We start from the raw sequence: 8555 nt of genomic DNA, 5'->3' as shown, positions 1-8555 counted from the left end.
TTGTCTACATATGGGGGAAGCAGACAACAGTGCTTATTGTACCCGTACCATCTACTTAAAAGTGGATGCTTGATTGGATATTTTTGGTAGTGGTGGTAGTACTGTGGTACCATTTAATTAGCATCTTTGCATCAACAAGTGCATTGTTCTTCAGTGGTAGTAACTGAAACAGGTTGAATGATTTTGATTTTCCAAATAGATATTGCAAGTGTTTGTTTCTAAGCGATTCAACGGGTTTCTCTCTGATTCTCCAATTGAGAGTTTTATAGATAGCAAAACAGAGAGAGTTTCAAATCAACTTGGAAGGTAAGAGAATCGCGACAAATTATACACGAAGGGTGTTTTGATTTTATCAAAATAAATCAAAGGGCGTATTTACAATTTGATTCAGGGACACGTGGACACTTATTTTCAACGGCTGAGAACAGTTCTGTATCGCTATCCAAGGGTCATTAACTGCTAGCTTATAAAACCCTCTTACGCTGTCGCGCGGGAGCGGGACAGCATTTTCCTAAAGAAAACAAAAAGGGCGGTTGCACTAAAGAATTTCTAAAATCCTTTCTAATATTCTAAGTTCTACTATCTCGACCATCGGCCAACTCAAACTTACATTTTATTTGCCTCTACTTTGGCCAATACAAACTTGTACGAAGCTGAAATTAATTGTGGTCTAAAATTTGAACCATTTTTTGGAACCATGATTTTTTTGTGGGGACCATGGTTATATTTTAGGCAAGAAATTATAAATAATCCTAAGTCACCCCTTATCTAAATATTTTTCTTAATATCAAACTTACCCTCCTTAATTAAATGTGTTAGTTTAATGATTAATTAGTTATTAGTTAATGATTAGTATGGTTAGTAATGATTAGTGATTAGTATGATTAGTAATGATTAGTTACCATTAATAAGTTCTACTATAAAAAATTGAAAATTTTCTTTTGGAGAAATTTTAAATTTTTTTGCCATTAAGTTCGGTTATCCAAATTTATGACCAAAAATGAACTTAATGATCAGTGATTAGTAATGATTAGTTACCAGTAAGAAGTTCGATTACAAAAAATTGAAATTTTTCCTTGCGATCAAACCGAACTCTATATTTGGTGTGACCATTAAATAGTTCGGTTATAAAAAATTTAAAACTTTTTACGATCAAACCGAATTTAAAGTTCGGTTATGAAACATTTTTTGCGACGAAACCGAACTAAAGTTCGGTTGGAAAATGTTTTTTGCAACTAACCGAACTATTAGGGTTCAGTTGGGAAATGTTTTTGCTACTAACCGAATTAAGGTTCGGTTGGGAAATGTTTTTGCAACTAACCGAACTATTAGGGTTCGGTTGGGAAATATTTTTTGCTACTAACCGAACAATTAGGGTTCGATTGGGAAATGTTTTTTGCGACATATCCGAACTAAGGTTCGGTTGGGAATTTTTTTTTTGCGAAATAGCCAAACTGTTCATCATTTCCATTAGGTTCGATTAGTTCGACAAAATTTTTCACATAATTCCTAGCCGAACTTCTCTCTGCAACTTCCATTTTCAACTCATTTTGATGGTTAATACTCATTTTCAATCGAACGAGGAACGTCAAACAAAGAGAGAAGAAGAAGAGGATAATTATTTTTTTTCAAAAATAAAAAATTTCGGTTCTCCCCTATTTTTGTTTTTATTTTTGATTTTGGTTAATAGATTCATTGAGATTAGATTTATATAGTTATTAGGTTAGTTTTAATTTAAATTAAAGTAAAGGGTAAATGTGTACTTACCTAACTTTAGGACACCCCTTATAACTATAGGGAGGTTAGCCTAATAAGACCATGGTCCCCCAAAAAAAAACCTGGTCCCTAAAAAATGGTTCTAAAATTTTTAGAACGATTTTTTAGGGACCATGATTTTTTTGAGGGGACCATGATTTTATTAGGCCACCTTCCCTATAGTTATAACGGGTGACCTAAAGCATTCAAATGACTAACCTACCCTTAACCTAATTTAATTTAAAATCAACCTAACAACCACCTATATATATATATATAACTACCACCTCCTCCCACCAACACCTCCGATTATCACCATCACCAACCACCGATTACGACCACCACCTCCTCCCACGACCACCGCCCACCACCGCCGATTACCATAACCACCACCTCCGATTATCACCACCACCAACCATCGATTACCACCACCACCTCCGATTACCACCACCACCTCTATATATATAGCTTAATTTAAATCGTTAACAAAGATATTTTCACAAACCCATTACTTGTCATTTGTTTTTGGTTGAAAAAATGAGAAGTAATCATCAAAATGAGTTGAAAATGGAAGTTGCGGAGAGGTTTAATGGAGGTTTTTATTTCAGAGAAAGGTTCGGTTACGTCGCAAAAAACAAGTCTCAGCCGAACTTTTAGTTCGGTTACGTCGCAAAACGTTCGGTTTCATCGCAAAAAGTTCGGTTATCACGAATTAATTTTTTCTTAACCGAACTCACAGTTCGGTTGATTTGCAAAAAATACTTTTAACCGAACTCCTTGTATTAGAACAGCACAAGTCCGTAAGTTCGGTTCCTTCGCTAAATAAGGATATCACCGAACTTTAGTTTACGAAAATAATGAGAAGTCCAAAAGTTCGGTTTGTTCGTAAAAATGTTAAGTTTTTACTTTAACCGAACTTTACTCTGATATTGAGTTCGGTTAGATATGTTGTTGGGTAAAAGTTTGCGAACCAACCGAACTTCTTAAAATTGGTATAAAATTTTTTTTACGTAAAGTTCGGTTAGATAGTTGGTTGGTATAAAGTTTGCGAACCAAGCGAACTATGTACACTTGGTAAAATTTTATGTTCACGTAAAGTTCAGTAAGATATTGTTTGCAAACCAACCAAACTTTTAGACCCTAAAGTTCGGTAACATTGCGGGCAAACAGAACATTACTCTGTAAATCCTATAAACAAAGTTCCGTAACATGTCTGTTAACCGAACAACTAAAAACCTCAATTAACGAGCTTGTTCGGCAACCTGCGTGTTTGGAGAAAGTAACCGAACTACACTTTCAGATGTGTTCAGTTACATGTTCTTCACATAAGGTAACCGAACAAGGCCAAATCTACTTCAAAAATTTACATTTTTTTGAAAATTTGGAGCAATTCAACCAACATTATCTAAGTTTGGAGCATACCTGGGCACTCAAATACTCTTCCTCCGGTTTTGTTCGGTTACATGATTCAGATGACTCAAGCTTAGTGAACTCAATTTTTTTTTAATTTTCCATGTTTTTCTTCTTCATCTTCTCTAACTTTACTCAATAATTCTACTTCTTTTTAAGAAAACCCATCTGATTTTTTAATCTAACTAATTCTCTTTAACTTAATCATTTCACTAATCATTACACTAACTAATATTAACACTAACTAATCATTACCCAAAATTAATCAGGAGGATAGTTTAGGTATTAATATAAATATTTAGATAAGAGGTGACCTAAATTTACTTATAAATGTCTCACTAAAAGTAGAACCATGGTCCCAAAAAAAAACCATGGTCCCCAAAAAATCGTTCAATTTTTACGGATAGTGGGCTAAAAATAAAATAAGCTAGTATGTACGAAGAAGAAGGGCCAGAGCCTCAGTTATCCTTCCGTAGGCCCGTACCTGTATATCCTGGAAAGAGAAGGGTATAAAGTCTATATACCACCAAGTTTTTTTTTGCTTTGTTATATACGATCTTTATTCAAAAATCAAAATACAAGTTAACAAGGAAAATCCTTGGATAATCTCTTATCCAATCTCTACGATCACAAGATGAATAATGTATAAATTGTTTCTTATCCAATTATAATGAAACAATCAAAAATGCGGAGAGGATAAAAAGTAAGAAACCAAAGTATTTGTTAATGTGGAAAAATGCAATTGCAGAAAAATCCCGATACCTTATTCAATTTGAACACACAATGAATTAACATACTTCAGATTGTGTATAATTAAGAGTTAATAAGCTCTCTGAGCTGCCTTGCTTCAGTTGTGCTCATACGTCTTTAGCTCCCTTGATATTACACACTTGATTCCCGTAACCGACATTTTTTGCGGACATAGGAGTTGTTCTAACAAGACGCTTATTAATTTCCTTTGGATATAAAATCACGGTCACAAAAATATATCTTATACTTAGAATGATCTAAGTGAAAGACTAGGATTTTTACTAGTCAAAACTTGTAGAGGTACCTAATAGAAACTATCTTACCAGCATAGCAATCTTCCAATAATGAATTTTAAAAAATCTTTAAGTCTAAATTTTGATACACAAATGTTGACATGCAATGGAGATTCAAGTTTTGTAAGAACTTATATTTAATTAATGATTTTTGAGTGACTTTATAACAAAGGAATAACATAGCAAAAGAATTATCTAAGAGATGACACCAGGGGCGGAGGCAACATGTTGCAACTGTGTGCAGTTGCACCCCCTTGATTTCAAAAGCAATAAGAAGTCTAGCATTTTCAAGCCAAAACAAACTAAAAAAAGAGTTTGCACCACTAAAATCTCAACACTTGCACCCCCTAAGCCCAAAAGAAAAGTCCATTTCGACTTTCTTTCTCCCATAATCGTTCACAGTAGGAGAGGCTAATCATTAGTCTGATAGGTTTTTCTCTGTATCTTAATTTGGTTCTCGTTTCAATTTTAAGAGATGACAAGTAATTAATTAAGCTAATTGTATTGATTCTTGGATTGGGTTACGAAGAAGACACCCTGCACAAGAATTTCTCCACAATGCTGTTGAACAGCTTCAGTTTTCAACTTGAGGTGTATCTGATGTTTTTGGCATAATTTCCATACCGACGGTATCTTCAATAAGCCTTAAAATGGCATTATCTCCAAGATCTTCATCAAATTTCACAACCATACAGAACAACATAATATGAGAATTCTAAAATTGACTCATTATACCTAGTCTTCCAGCTCGCACCCCCTCTCCAATGGAAAATTTCTAAACTTTTCTTTTTGTTGTGTATTTTTTTTTGCACCCCCTCTCTTAAAATCCTGGCTCCGCCCCTTACACGACAAAGATAATGAAAGTATCACGAAGATAATTTTATCTTGCTTTAAGAATCCCTAAGTTAAGTGTTTACAGTCTCACCCTTGATTCTCAAAAAACCTTATGTGATGGAGAGATAACATTTCTAACGGATGTACAACGTGCATAGGGGATTAACTTCTGTGTTCACAAGATCTATATATATCTCAAATTTATAGTGACTGGAAAGGCTAAATTGCTTTAAATCGATGTAATCAATAAATTTCTTATAACCTAAGTAATTGTAAATATTATTAAGTTTTTAAGTTTTTTCTTGGATACAAAAGAAACCAGTTTCTTCAAGAAGAACTTAACTTCCATTGAGACTCATAAGATTCATTTCCATAAATAGTCTACAAGGTTATGTCACAATAACATAATGCAATACGCATTTCAGCTTGACTTATGTATGTTATTCTTCTTCTATTTCCAAAATACTTTTTGTAATTTCCCTGAGTTTACTTGAGGATCTATAACAAATAACCTAAGGACGTCAAAGAAGCTATCTGGGTAACTTAAGAATTGTGAGAGTATTTTTGACACATAAAAAATAGAAATTGTAAAAATCTGAATCTAGAACCATAGCCAGTCACTCGGCTTACCACGTAGGAATAACAAGTCAATCGATAACAGGTGTACATGTGAGTGACTAAATCGTGGATAACACCTCGGCCAGTATCGGTCTACACCTCGGGTGTACAAGTGACAAAATCGGTTAAATACTTCGCCCAGTAACTTGGCCTACACCCGGCGTACGCCGGTCTGGGTCTGTGGGTTAGCTCTGATATCATGTTAAAGTCTGCGGGCATCCAACTCAAAATCAAAACCAATTGGCAATGAGTGGAGCGGCCCTTCCATATTATATTTAAGTTAATTAAGCGGATTCTAGTGGTGTGGGACTATTGTCCTTTCACATGTTGTGTATTGTTGAGATTATTAGTCCCACATTGTTTGGCAATCTAAGATCCTGCGGTTTATAATCTTTTAGGGCCTCTCCACTCATTTCCAATTGGTTTTGAGTTGGATGCCCGTATTCTAACATGGTATCAGAGCAGGCTATTTGTGTCGAGTCGTTTGACCGCACCTTTACTCCGCGTCATCCGATTTATTGTCCACGTGTTAGACCCAACGAGGCTACACGTGAGGGGGCGTGTTGAGATTATTAGTCTCACATTGTTTGGACAATCTAAGATCCTGCGGTTTATAATCTCTTAGGGCCTCTCCACTCATTGTCAATTGGTATTGAGTTGGATGCCCGAATTCTAACATGTATTACAGTGCAACTGAATTATGGTGAATATAAGGATGAACACCACGTCGTTGGTAGGTAGTTAATTTTATGTAATACGATTTGTGAACTCCCCATCGTTCAATAATTAGAAGAGTGAGTTGATTACGAGAGATAAGTTACTAAATTAAATCAGTATATCCATCCATCGTACAATATAGAGGTAATCTTGACATTTATCTTCATTGACGCGATTGTGATATAAATTCTGACAATTTGAAAATCGTAACTGGTAGTTGCTGATACATTGCAGCGCATAAAGCACACCATGTCATTTTATCTCTTACATTGAAGCTACGCTTCCGTAATTAAGTCTGTGTAACACTATTAAATTGTTGACTGGTTTGATAATAACAAATTGATGGCTTAAGAAACCAATAAATTTAATTATGGGATTGAAAGTTAAATACAAAATCCCATAGCGAGTAGAAATTAATGCCATTTCTCATATAAAATATATAGGATGTTATAGGGCATGTGGCCCATGAATGTGCGGTCCATTAGATGAATAGGTCTTCTCTTTCCTGTATATAAGACAACATTATATATATGTAATAGATTGATTCCTCTTTATCAATACCAAGTTCTTCTCCTTCTCTATCTCTTGCTTTAACCTATTTGTTACTCCAAAACGTTATCATGCACGATGTTATACCGCAGAGCTCCATTGGATCAGTGGGAAAATGGGAGAAACGAAATTTGTTGGAGAGGAGGAAGAAAATCTTTATTCGGTGATCTGTTTGTTCGCGAGGAGAAAGGAAAGTCACCAACTCGGTCCGGTCAACTCGGCCCAGTCCAACCCGACCGATTCAACCCTGCCGATCCAGCCCGACAGATCCAACACGGTCCGATCTCCTGTTACAGCTCAGCCCTGTTCTGGTTATGGGATGTGCGTAACTAAGGATGTTTTAGTTTTGTGTATATACGGCGGGAACCAAAGTCTGAGGTATGTAACTATAATTTGGGCTTTTACATTGAGTACTCTCTAGGCTTATTTATTTGTTTTAGAACATGCCTAGTTTTGTTTATTTTGTCTTAAGATAAGTCCACATTATATAAATGGTCAATTTAAATTACGATTACTTATCTCGATCATTAAGAATTTTGGTCTTAATGCTATTTTGTTCTATTGAATATGATATTGGCTATGGTTAAATGATGTCTTTTGTTCAATTGGTTATACCAACTTGATTCTAATGTATACATTTTGAGGTTTAAAAGTACTTGAGAACCATTGTTGCATACATGATATTTTCTCCCTAAATTTGAATGTTCCGTGGGATGTAATCCACTTGCTCGACTATTAGTTTCAAAATATACATTGAAAATAAATTTACATGTATTCTAATTTTTGTGGAAGAACTCACAAAAGGTGATATGAGTCAGAAAATTTTGATTTCTCTACTTCATCCATGATACTAACGAACCAGTATATGTTGAAGTACGAGAACAAGAGAACTATCTTTTGTTATATATATTCAACCTAAAGTAAGTGGTTGACATGTGTAGTGAGGTTCTCTTGGCCCGTTGAGATAAATAAATTTCTCAAATTAAGCTAAATTTAGCAAAATTGAAAATGGAAAGAACTCCGAAGTAATAAGGGTTAGACGTACTGACTCATATAAAGCATGTGAAAAGGGACATATATATCATGAGAAAAAAAATATTTTTTACCTCAGCAGTAATGACACCAAATTACATGTATCAATTGAACATGGGATGAAGCTAAGATGTAATTCTAGCTCTCACCAAAGAGTTGGGAATGAATATTCCTACCGGTATTGGTACAAGCAATGTAATGCGGGTACCATAGTAGCAACCAATTTCCATAGGAAGGTCATAATTTAGACATCAACTTTAATGACAAGAAGAACTTTGCATGGCCAATTGACTATTTAATTGAACTAGATCCAATATTAGAGCTTATGGAATGAAAAGTACACCATTCCCAAGAAACATAAATTCTTTAACACACTTGAGATATATCTGGATGAAACGTAACATGCATTCACTCTAAAGTAATTGAGTTGAATCTCACTTTTGTTAATAATAAGGCCACACCACTTATTTAATATCTCAAGACTCAATGTCTAACAGATAGTGGTTTCCCTCCCACCAGCTTAAGGAATTTAAACTAGTTGTTGAACTATATCCTTAATGTGACTACGAGGATTGGATCATCGAGAGCAGCACTACT

This window comes from Papaver somniferum, unplaced genomic scaffold (assembly GCF_003573695.1).
Source record: "Papaver somniferum cultivar HN1 unplaced genomic scaffold, ASM357369v1 unplaced-scaffold_107, whole genome shotgun sequence".
Lineage (NCBI taxonomy): Eukaryota > Viridiplantae > Streptophyta > Magnoliopsida > Ranunculales > Papaveraceae > Papaver > Papaver somniferum.
Note: the sequence above shows the minus strand (reverse complement) of the source record.